Source organism: Microtus pennsylvanicus, chromosome 5 (genome assembly GCF_037038515.1).
Source record: "Microtus pennsylvanicus isolate mMicPen1 chromosome 5, mMicPen1.hap1, whole genome shotgun sequence".
Taxonomy (NCBI): domain Eukaryota; kingdom Metazoa; phylum Chordata; class Mammalia; order Rodentia; family Cricetidae; genus Microtus; species Microtus pennsylvanicus.
Genome location: NC_134583.1, coordinates 7,460,186 through 7,472,161, shown reverse-complemented (window position 1 = coordinate 7,472,161; position 11,976 = coordinate 7,460,186). Strand labels below are relative to the sequence as shown.

The 11,976-nt window shown below is 47.1% G+C and overlaps 1 protein-coding gene across 1 annotated transcript in view; it reads right to left on the bottom strand.

The window, feature by feature from the left end:
- Positions 1-11,976, bottom strand: part of Mob3b (MOB kinase activator 3B) — a 181,204-nt gene that overhangs the window by 114,192 nt on the left and 55,036 nt on the right. The gene's annotated exons all lie outside the window — the stretch shown is intronic.

Sequence of the window (11,976 nt, the reverse complement as noted above, 5' to 3'; positions counted from 1 at the left end):
TTAAAAAAAAAAGAATAGGAGAGGGAAGGGGAAAAAGAGGAGGAAGAGGAGGGAAGAAGGAGGGAGAAGGAAAGGAGGGAAGGAGGAGGAAGAGAAGGGAAGGAGGGAGAAGGAGAAGAGGAGGAGGAAAAAAGGAGGGAAAGGGAGAGGAGGAGGGAAGGAAGTAGTGGCAACAGTGGCTATTGAAACAGAGAAGCAAACAGAACTCACGCCCAAGTTGCTATGGGGAGAACACAGGAAGAAAGAGGCTCCATTAGCTCCAGGCAATCTAGGAAACAGTCCCATTTCATACCTTTGAAATACATTTGTTCTCCCAGGATTGGTCGAATAAATCGATTTTAAATTCTGCTGACTTTAAGTTAGTGGTTCCTTTGCAAGGAGCCCTGACTATGACAGCCGCTGTCACTCTACAATGCGCCATCCTTTATGTTCCTAATACCACTCCCAGGAGCCCTTTGGAGCGGAGCTGTCCAGCAGAACTTGCTCTGGCAAGGTACATGTTAGATGCACTTGGGATACAATGTGGCACCCACCATCCATATGTAATCTTGAGTACTTGGATGTAGACAGTGTGACTAAGGAACGGAACTTTGTAATCTATCTTACTTTAATTAACTTGAATTTATTTGGCCGTGCATATCTAGTGGGTGAAAACTTGAAAGCCTAATGTTGTCCATTATTTCATTTGACTCTGAAAACTCTAGCAAGATCTAGAGAGTCATGGAAGATGCGCAGACTCACAGCAAGTATTCTTCACGGATCCCTAGGTGACTGAATTACCAGCTAGACAATATCCTGTGGCTAGCAGCAGGCACAGCTGGCACCAAATTTAGTTTGTTGGCCCCTTGTAAAGACACTTTCCACACGGCCCCATACCCTGTGCTGTGATGTATTTTATCCTGCCTTTCCTTTGGTTTATGAAGCTCCCTACCCAGAGCTCAGTCCCTGTTCCATTTTATACACACATTCCCCAGAAACTGCCAATAAAGGGTGGGTTGAGGTGAAGGCTGCCGTGTGGCCTTGACACAAAAGATTATAATAGGTCCACTTGAGCCAAACCACAGCAAAGTGACCCCAGAGCTGAGGCCAGCATCAGAAGAGCCGGCACAGAACCTGTCGAAGAGGACTGGAGGATGAACTCTCTGAGCTGCTTCTTCACACCCAGAGGGGCTTCTGCCACTTCCCACGTCTGAACATGACTTGTTAAGCCATCAACACAGGAATGAGCTCCTGAGATATCTTTTTGAAATTTTAAATTAGCATGCACACTATTAGGTCCCATCAGGGCATTTTTCAAACAAAATTAGGTTGGAGACGTAACTCAGTGGCAGAGTACTTTCCCAACAAGTACAAAGCCATGGGTTCAAGCCCCAGCACTGTTATAAAACCAGACATAGTGCTTATTACACACTAACATGGAGACCTGAGGTTATGTTGAAAGACAGGTGGAAGCTTCAAGGTTTGTACTTCAGACAAGCCCCAAATGACATCAGATCTATACACAGAGATGACACTGAGCTTCACAGATGGGGGTATGTTTAAAAAGGAGGCTCTCTGGCTTCCCCCAGACCAGTAGATCTAAACCTGCACGTTACCAACATCTCAGAAATCAAACGCTTGAAGCCCTAGGTAGGACATGCGGGCTGGACCACTAAAGGGATGAAGACATAAGCTAGTTCTTGTGGATTTTGCCAACAGTTTGTTCATACACAGAGTCTGCACTCGAGGGTGCATGTATTGAGGAAGAGTGAGAAGACCCAAATGTTTTCAACTCGGAGGCTTTGCATATGGGGGATGGGGGTGCAGGGGGTTGGGGGCATTCTGATCTGGGTGGTGATCTGGACAGCAGACCACCGAGCACCTTCAGGCCTCTGGGGAAACTGTTGTGTGATATCACACAGAGAGTGGCTACTGCCACTGCAGCCGTATGCCAGAAGTTTCTTAGGCTAATAATGACATAGTGGTTATTCGCTGTCTTTGTCCAATGTCCAGAAAAAGAAAGAAATAAAAAAAAAAGAAGTCATAAGTTTTGAGCCCTGGAAAGTAACACTAAGAAAATTCAGTTATGAATAGCATCCATTGTAATGCTAGTTTTCAATAAATATTTGAAGCCAACTGCTCATTAACTGAAAACATTTACTAAGGCCCATTTATTCAGAAGACACAGGGCTAGGGAGCAAGGGTGCAGAATTAATTAAAACTCGGCCTCCAACTATGAAGACCTCACAATTCAGTGTTCAATTTGGGGTCAGTCTAAACTTTTGCTTTTCGTACCCCAAAGTCTAAGACACAAATGTGGACATGGATGCCATCCCTTCAGTGTGTCACTTGACTTAAAAATGAAGAGGGCACAAGGTCTCTGAAAATAGAAAAAACAGAAATCCAAACAAAAAGCATAAAACTGACAGCCACTCCATGTGTTCTCCATATTTTCTGCTTAATAGATCAACTTTAGCAATAAAACAAATGCCCAATAAAAGTATGCAGAGAGAACTCTGCTGAGCTGTGGGGGGATGTTGACAAGGTAGCTAAGCAACGCTGGCAAGGAAATGGGAAAGAAAGTCGTTATTTTTCTTTTTCTATTGATGTCTTCTGCCACATTAGTTGAAAAATCAGAGTCCTTGCCAGGGATCAAGGAAGAAATAAAACAACTCTCCCACTGACTCCTGGGAAATTCACCTTCTCTAGCAGCGACCTCCTCTAAGGGGCCATCCCGGTGAAGCAGAGGGGTGAGAGTGACCGAAAGGAACGAAGCTGATTGATGCTATCAGTCAGAAGTAGATGGTGGGGGAGACGTCCACGATGTCATCTCTGAGCTGGAGGGTGCCTCTGGGCATGACAACTGACTACAGACAAGCCACAAGAAAAATGCCCCAAACACCCCACACAGAGGAGGTACAATCTGGCTCTTGCCTTGTTGGGTTCTAAGAAGCTGGGACGGCGATGGGCACAGACTTCACGGAAGATTTGTTGAGCACAGGAATAAACAACAGTGAGTAAAAAAAACATTTCGTACTAAACCAGAACCACAGAAGTTAAACCAAATTCAGCTCCTGATTGGAGTATTTTGGGCATTCGACCTCAGCCTGGGAAAGCTCGCAGTCAGTGACTGGATCTGAATGTACCAGGGACGCTCTGTAGTGACATGCCAGTCTCCCCCAGGGCAGGACACCTGTCCACTTACCTTTCTATGGCTCCTCCTGCCCTCACTGCTATTTGAAATTCTGTTACGGAGCTAAAGAACAAGTCTGGCATCGCTCTACCAATATACCTTCCTCTCTGTGGCTGGACCAGTCTACAGAACTTTGCTCTTCCTGTCAATACTGAGTAAGTTGGGTTGTAAGTCGTGGTGGTGGTGGTGGTGGTGGTGGTGGTGGTGGTGGTGGTGGTGATGGTGTGTGCGCGTGTGCTTGTATGCTTGGAGGTTCGAGAAGCATGTCAAGTGTCCTGCTTTATCATGTTCCATCTTATTTGAGAGAGTTTTCACTGAACCTGGAATGAAGCTGTCACCCAGCAACCTCAGAGATCATCCTGTTTCCATCTCCTCACAGCACCGGGGCTCTAGCATCCCAAACAATCAGACCGTTTTTGATTCAGGTGTCTTAGTTGTTTTACTATTCCTGTGATAAGATACCATGACCAAGGCAACTTGCAAAAGAAAGTGGCTATTGGGGCTTACAGTTTCAGAGGGTTCATGGCAGCAGGCAGGCAAGTGTGGTGCTGAAGCAGTAGCTGAGAGCTCACACCTCGAGACACATCCATAAGGGAGGGACGGAACAGGATGCAGAAATCCTTTGAAACTTTTAAGTCTGCCCTTAGTGAGATACCTATTCCAACAAGACCACACCTTCTCACCCTTCCCAAACAATTCCACCAAATAGGGACCAAGTATTCAAACAGATGAGTCTATGGAGGCCATTCTCATTTACCACGAGTTCTGGGGATTTGAACTAAAGTCCTTACACCTGCACAGCAAGAATTCTTATTTCCTCAGCCACACACAGCCCTGTGTATTTATAAGTAAAATGGACGTTGCCTGATGTTCAGAGGCTCCTCTAAAGGATGTGTTGGCTAATTTCTTTCTACCAACTTTTATGTATCCTTGCCTGAGAAGTAGCTTTGCTACCCCATCCCATCCACAACACACCTTCCGAACTCAGTGCTGCTTCATCCACGCAATTTGTTTGTTTTTGATTAGGTGAGAGAAACACTGCTGCCTCTCTATAATTTTCAAAGACATGCATGGCTTCAGAAACCAGTGTTTCTAAACACAGATGAAATCAGTCAGAACGGGTGCAGCCCTGTATAAACCTGTCCCATGACTCTCATTGCCCATCATCCTCAGCTCTTCAATGGCCATTCATACTCCTTGACGTTTTCTCTGTTTATTTACTTGGCCAACAGTACAGATATTCTAACATTAAAAGTTTGAGTATCTCAAAAACGAATGCATCACGTGCCACCAATGTCAAAGCATCAACGCCGTAACAGCAACAACCACAGGAGTGGGTCAGTGCAGGGCAGGTGGCTTAGAAACAACCCACAGTGCTGTAAATGATTCATCATTCCCCAGACTCAGAAGCAGCAGCACTGTCCAAAAGGGGATTCCAGAGAAGGAATGAGATACAAGGAGAAGAGGTTCAACACACTGCACATCACAGTCCACAGAGGACAGAATTTTATCTACATGAGTTCTTAAATAAAGACCTTGTGGATGCCAGGGTGGGGTAGCTGGGATTGCCAGAAATGAGGATGATGGGTCTAACCTTACATAAGCCTGATTACTGCAAAAGCTCAGTTGGATTTTATAAAAGATATTCTGATGATTTTATTACACAGAGAGAGAGAGAGGGAAGGAGAGAGGAAGGGAGAGGAAGAGGGAGGGGGAGAGAGAGAGAGAGATTTTGAGACAGGGTCTCACTATGTAGCTCTCACTGGCCTCAAACTCAGAGCTCCACCTGCCTCTACCTCCCAAGTGCTAAGATTAAAGGAGTGCACCACTGTGCCCAGCACAGATTATTTATTTAATGTCTGCTGGTGGTTTGTTGTTGTTTTGTCTGTATGCATGTCTGCACACCACAAGAGGGCATCAGATCCCACGGGACTTGGTTATAGACAACTGTGAGTTGACCTGTGGGTGCTGGGAGTTGAACTCAGGACCTCTGGAAGAGCAACCTTAACTCTTAACTGCGGAACCAAAAAAATGAAGGTAGGCAAAAATATGTAAGCATTTTTACATTTTGAATTATAGGTATTTAGCCGGTAGCGTGACAACTCAGAACCTCAACAGATGAGATGAAGCTTGCTGTCAACTATCATTTCCCTCTCTGTTTTTGAAACAAGGAATGACAGCTGTTTCTTGGAGAAGTATAGCTTTAGAGCAAAAATGTTCAGACTTAAGAAAGTCAGTTCCTGTGACTGTCAACAGACATATTTACCCTCAGCCATGCTAAGTGAATTTGAGTCTCAGAGGCTGGAAAAGTTTTATTCCTGGTTTGAGGGGAGCTGATGTGTGACATCTGGAACCACTGCAAGAGATCTTTGAAGGGGGCAGGGAAGCCAAAGCAGGCGGAAAGACTGGAAATTGGAAAATGCAGCTCTCATTTTCAAAAGAGCACAGTGCTCAGCTTGGAGGGGCCAGGGAGAGTTAAAACTGAGTTAAACTCTCAGCTAAAACCTTGACAGTTCAACTTTGCATTCGCAGGCAAAGTTTCAAGGCAGTCGGGGCCATTGCAGGTTGGTGGGAGACTCGCGGAAGGTGTGCTCAGGTGTGTCCAACCTGCGGTCCACCTGAGACCACTCCAGCACAGTTAGGAGTCACAGTCTGGCACACTGTCGAGGGCAAGGATGTCTCACTGGATCAAAGATGAGATGGTCCCGGGAGTGGATTCTGCACAAAGCAGGTACTTTTAAAAAGTGTTACTATATCATTTGATTCACATCATGATGCATATTTTCATGCAAAGTCAGGCCCTTAGGGAATCAAACAGACCCAGGGGTCTATCTTAGGATACTGAAAATCCAATTCTACCGAATCACATCACAGTGAGCAGCAGGCTCAGCCAGCATTGATTGACGACTTACTGGTTATTTTAACTGTCACAATCCAATGCACAGGCCTTGTTATTAGTTCTATTTTACACTATTAAAAAAAATGGGAAGACATAATATGCAAGCCGGGTGCAGTGACACACTTTTAATTCCAGCCCTTGGGAGACAGAGACAAACTGATCTCAGGAAGTTCACCACCCCCTGTTCTATACAGAGAGCCCCAGGATAGCCAGGGCTGCCTACTGAGGCACTGCCTTAAATGACAATCAACAACAACAAGAAGAAACCACAGGACTTTGAGCCACAAGCAAGCAGGATGGTTCAAAAACAAAGAGCAGATGAAGCTCATTCCTGCTGGCTGGTGTCAGGGAAGGAGAGGGGAGAAGCAGGTGAGCCCTACCTGCTGTCCTGTGATGCACAGAAAAAAAGAACTGCAATCTCGAGTCAGCTGATCCTGAGTCAGCTGGATACGGCTTTGAACAAGGCGCCTTTTACCTGCTTCCGCTCTGCCTTTGTTAAAAGATAATGGTGATATCTTTCAAGGTACTGTGAGAATTCCGGAGCTCAAACACACGGAAACAGCTGTGGCAGGCACAGTGACTGGCGCTGAGGGAGCTGCACCTTCAGACCCAGCACCTGGGAGGGATACGCGGTGCAGAAGGTGCTTCGGTGCAATGCAGGTGTACTCTGTGAAATGCAGAAAGGCAATGGGGACCTGGAAGGGCTCCAAAGAAGAAATCAAATGCTACCTTCTTGTTTGATTTGGGTGGGCTTTTAATTATCAGGCCAAGAGAAAGAATATTAATCTGAGCAAGATAACCTCAATATTCTCCTACATTTAAGATACATTAGTGGGACTGGAAATGTGGTTTAGTTAAGAGCATTTACTACTCTTGCAGAGGGCCTAGGTTCAGCACCTAACACTCAAAACAGCAGGTGGTTCAAGACTACCTATAACTCCAGCTTCAGGGGAATGTAACCCCTTCTGGCCTGCTCAGATATCTGTGGTGCACATGAATTCACACAAGCATACAGATATGCACATATATTAAATATATAATATAAATATATACATATATTTAAAAAGTCTTCATTATGAGGGCTTTTAGGTATGTTTTGTCTGTAAGAAAATCTAGTGTGCATGGTTTATGTCATGGATTTGGGTATAGCAGGGCAAATTATACTTCTGCCCTTCCACTAATCCTTCAAACACACTTCTGAGATCTTAGCCTTTTTGCACAGTGACAAGCTGCACATAACCATTAAGCCCAACCCAGCTGCAACCTCCTGTTCTGGTAGGAACAACTCCCAGCACTGTCTACAGAGTTTCCCTGTTATCAGAAGAGAGGCGGTGCTGGAGGAAGAGGGCCACACAGCCTTAGAAACAGGAGCGAACGGACAGCGGCCGGCACTGTGCTCTCTGATGCAAACAGGTAGGAAGCAGAGAAGCCTGAGTGAAAAGGGAGACAAATAATTCATGGGCCATCCACTCTAGCCTCCTGAACATGACCATAACAAGTAAAACAAGGAAGAAAACGGAGCCCAGCAGTAACTGGCAACCCCGTGACAACCACAAAAGGCTGGGGGTGGGGTCACCACCCTAATTTTGGAGCCATGCAAAGATGCGGGCTTGCGTCCATGCTTCGTTACTCTTCCTGGGGTACCACTAGAGGTATCACAGTGTGTTTGGGGGACAAAGCAGGTAAGGTGAGTAAAGACAGGCAGGCACCATGTAGAAATGCATTGACCCAGATTTCTCACGTTCCCGGGTCTCAGGCTTCCTGACGCGTGGGAGCGCCAGCCATCATCTAGTCTCTTCTCCCACTCATACCCTGTAAGACTTCAGAATCTCAGCCTCCAATGCGCAAAGTCTCAGACAGTGCCGGGGGTCAGCATCCTTTGCTCACCTGAGGTGTTTATGAAGATGAACTTTCCCCTAAAGTCTGCTGCCAGACCACCTCTGCCCTAGCGTTACCTCGGGGGAAGAAGGTGTTTAGTTGCTGACTATGAGAATAACAAACTGGGCATGCTCAGTGACTCAGCCTTACTTTTCTTCCCCTCGGGAAATGTCTACCTTCAGGAAGTATGCTATTTCCTGCCGCCCAGTTCCCTGATGCCTGCATCGAAGAGGCCACTGTGTCTGCCACTGCAAGGAGAAATATAGGTGCATTTGGGATTTGGGTTCCCAGACTACAGATCTAGGGCTGTATTTTCCCCTTGATTTGTTCTAGTTTCGGTTTCTGTTGCTGTGATAAGCAGGGCCAGCAGGACCACGGAACAGTTCATTCGCCTCACTGGGTTACAGTCCATCATTGGAGGAACCTAGGGAGGAACTTGGAGGCAGAACAGAAGCAGGCAGCTGAGGAACGCTGTCCATTGGTCTGCTTCTTCTAGCTTACACAGCTACCTTCCTTATACAACCCAGGACCACAATCGCAGGGTTGGCCCCACCTAGAGTAACTAGCAATTAAGAAAATGCTCCAGAGACCAATCTGATAGAGGCAATTCTTCAGGGGCGGCTCCTTCACAGGTGTGGCAAGTTGGAAACTGATACTAACTGTGGCACTTCCGCAAGATATAAAGTTGAGGTCAAGTGTGTTGGTGCACACCTGTAATCCACGAGCTGCAGTGACTGAGCCAGGATGATTGAGAGTTCAGCAGCAACCTGGTCTACATAGATAGCCCAGAAATAAAATAAGTAATAAATAATAAATAAAAATGGATATTTTGGGTTTTTTTAATTGTTGTTGTTGGTGGTGATTAGTTTTTGCAAGACTGGGAAGGTCTATTTTTGCTATTCTGTAGTTTAAATTAGTTTACCATCTGCTTTTCTTACCAACGTCCTCAAAGTCAGGTGGAAAGAAACGGTATTCCTTGTCTATTGGGGGTCCCAGAGACTCTGTGTGAATCTCTACAGACTGGCTTGGCCACACAAACTTACCTGGTTCTTGGCAGAGACTTGGGCCAAAACTCAGGGAGGACTTGGCCTTGTAACTTACTCGCCTGTGGAAGCTCGGTCGCCACCCAATAGGAAGCACACTTTTCCCACCAGTTTTCTTTGTTGGGAGAAGACCTGGTCACAGCGTGCGTTTATCCCAGCTGCTGCCCAGCTGCCAGCACACTGGGTGGGAATACCCAGAGTACCTCTCATCTGTCGGTCAACTCCAGGTCTCACAGGCCCATCTAATCCGGGACTTCCACTCAACAACCTGGTACTGGAAGGGACTGGGGAAACCTTCCAGCCGTCCAGGTAAGGCCACGCCTCTGCTCTGCCTCAGTTTTCTTCAAACTCTCTCAGCTCCAGTCAGTGGTGAAGTGGGAGGGAGGAGGCAGAAGAAGAGAAAGAGACGGCTGGTGCGTGCTGCACGTATCCGGCCGGCAGCATCGTCTGGTCTACTGCACGTATCTGGCCGCAGCATCTGGTCCACGCACTCATGACTTCACACACCACTACGCGCTCCACTTCCTGTGGCCAGTCACTCCTTAGATAACTCCGCCACAAGTGCCTCACACGGGACAGCACAAACAGAACTCAGGAGCCTTTTGCGGTTCAACTATTTATCTAAATAATTGCTGATCAAATACCAGGCAGATAAACAGTTCTTTCTCCTGCCAACAGAACCACCTGCTCTCTTACTCCTGATTCACAGTCTACAAAAGAAACCCTTTCAGAAAACAGACGCCTCCCGCAAAGACACGCTGTTTTTCAAGTCAGTGCAAACAGCTGCATATTTTCACGTTGCAACATTGGGTAAGAAGTCAACCCCTCCGGGCAAATGCATGGCTCAAGACTTGAAAAATACAGGACAAGGACTGGGAAATGGCTCCGTGGGCAAGAACACGTACAAGCTCCAGGACCTTAGTTTGGATCTCCCAAACCCATGTAAAAGCCAGATATGGCCACACACACCAGCAACCTCATCTCTGGGAAGTAGAGCCAAGAGAGTTCATCACTCGGGGTCAGTGGCCAACTAGCTTAGCGTAAAGAAAACACCAAGCAAAGGGAGCTAGCTACTCCAGGTTCAGAAAGAGACCCTGTCTAGAGGAAACACAGCAAGAGCGGTGGAGCGGGACAGAGATAGCTCTCCTCGGGCCTTTCTGCCCAAGTGCACCACAACCCCATGCATCACACACGCACCCCCAAAACACCACTACCAGCAAACCCTTAGGGTAGATCTTTGTATAGACTTTCTGTGGTGCTGTTTCTACAAGGAGCCTGCCCCCTTTCCTCCTGCTACTTCTGTTACTGCAAAGCCCACTGTATGATTGGTTTCTCTCCGCTGGTTCTTCCTGCTGTATCTGCCTTTCCTCCCATGCCTCCCCTGTGCCTCTAAACAGCATCCTGATAGATGTATCCCTGGAGCTAAGATCCTCCCGCCCACTCCCACAGGCGTGACAGGGAATTGTTAGTGATAAGATTTCACAACAGGAAGGTCTCTTGAAAACTTGTTTAATTCAATCCAACTTCTTCTTCGTCATCTTTTGTTTGTTTGTTTGTTTGTTTCTAGAGACGCGGTTTCTCTGTGTAACAGACCTCACTGTCCAGGAACTCACTGTAGACCAGGCTGGCCTTGAACTCACCGAGAGACACCTGCCTCCCAAGCGCTGTTAAAGGTTTTAAAGGTGTGCGCCACCCCTCAAACTGCCCAGAGTGGCTTCTCCTTAGGTAAGAAGGTAAGCGCCGATTGGCTGGCTGATTAAAAACAAACAAACACACACAAACAAAAACTCTGATGGTTTTTAAGCCATTTAAAGCAACATAGCTCCCCCCACTTCAAATGAAGTCATACAGAGGACATCTGGGCAATAAAAACGTATCGAAATTCTCCGCTCAATCACGGCAGCAGAGTCCAGCCTCTCCCAGCTCTTACTCACACACCTCCAAGAACCTGAAAGTTTGCCTCTGTCATTCAGATAACCCGTGAAGTCCACAGTTTTCCTCTGCCCTCGCCCAGCCTCCAAGGCCTGCGGGGTTTCTGCCTCCTACGGAACAACCAGTCTTCACGATGCTGTGAGGAAGCGGTTCCTGGCTGCTCAGCCCTGAGGACAGCCTGTGTGCTTTTCCTCTCCACCAAACAGTTGAAACCATTCTCTTCTCTCACTCCCAGCTCCTCAAAGTGTGGTCCACATCTAATGGGAGCTCACCTGCCCTCCACCAATCCATCAATCCCCACCCATCAAAGCGCTTTCAGCCACACCCTGCCTCTTGAGAGGACAGCAATTCTCTCTGGACCCTTCCTGGTCCCCCTTTCATTGCTAATTTTTAACCCTTGCTCCTCTGTAAATGTTTGTGCTTTGACTCTGTTCCTGAATTGTACTTTTCCCCAAGCCCTGACTCTACTTTGCTTTTTCCTCTTTCGCTTTTCTCTTCTCGACCTCTGAGGACTTTGATAGACAGTGGGAGCTGCTGAATTGAAAATCTGTAATCCTTGTTCACCCTGAAGCAACTTTCTACTAACAATCAAGTAAATTTCCTTGGGTCTCTGTCTCTACAGCCTCCGAAATGCGGAGATCACATGAGGTGCGTGTTTAAAATGCAGCCGCCTTAGGTCCTCCCGCCCCTCTCTGAATGTACAGATGGGAACGTTTTCGTAAGTCAGGGGACTGATACAGCAGGCCTGGCCGAACACTCAGACATCCAGGAGAACGGGCAGGATAAAAGTGCCATAGGAGGATCGGAAGTTCCAAGAGAAAGAATGACAGCCAAAGGTCGTGGAGCGTGGGAGGGCTAACCTGAACCACACTGAGAACTAAGTCTGTTCTCCCCGCTGCTGGTACATCACCTACATCACCCACGGCGGGGACAGCTCAGCCCTTTCTTGTCCTCTGCATCTGCTGGTCCTTGATTTCCTACAGGCTGGATGCCGTATTGTACGCCTGACAGCAGCATGCTGGGATTTGGTTCCCACAGCTGCTGGCTCAAGC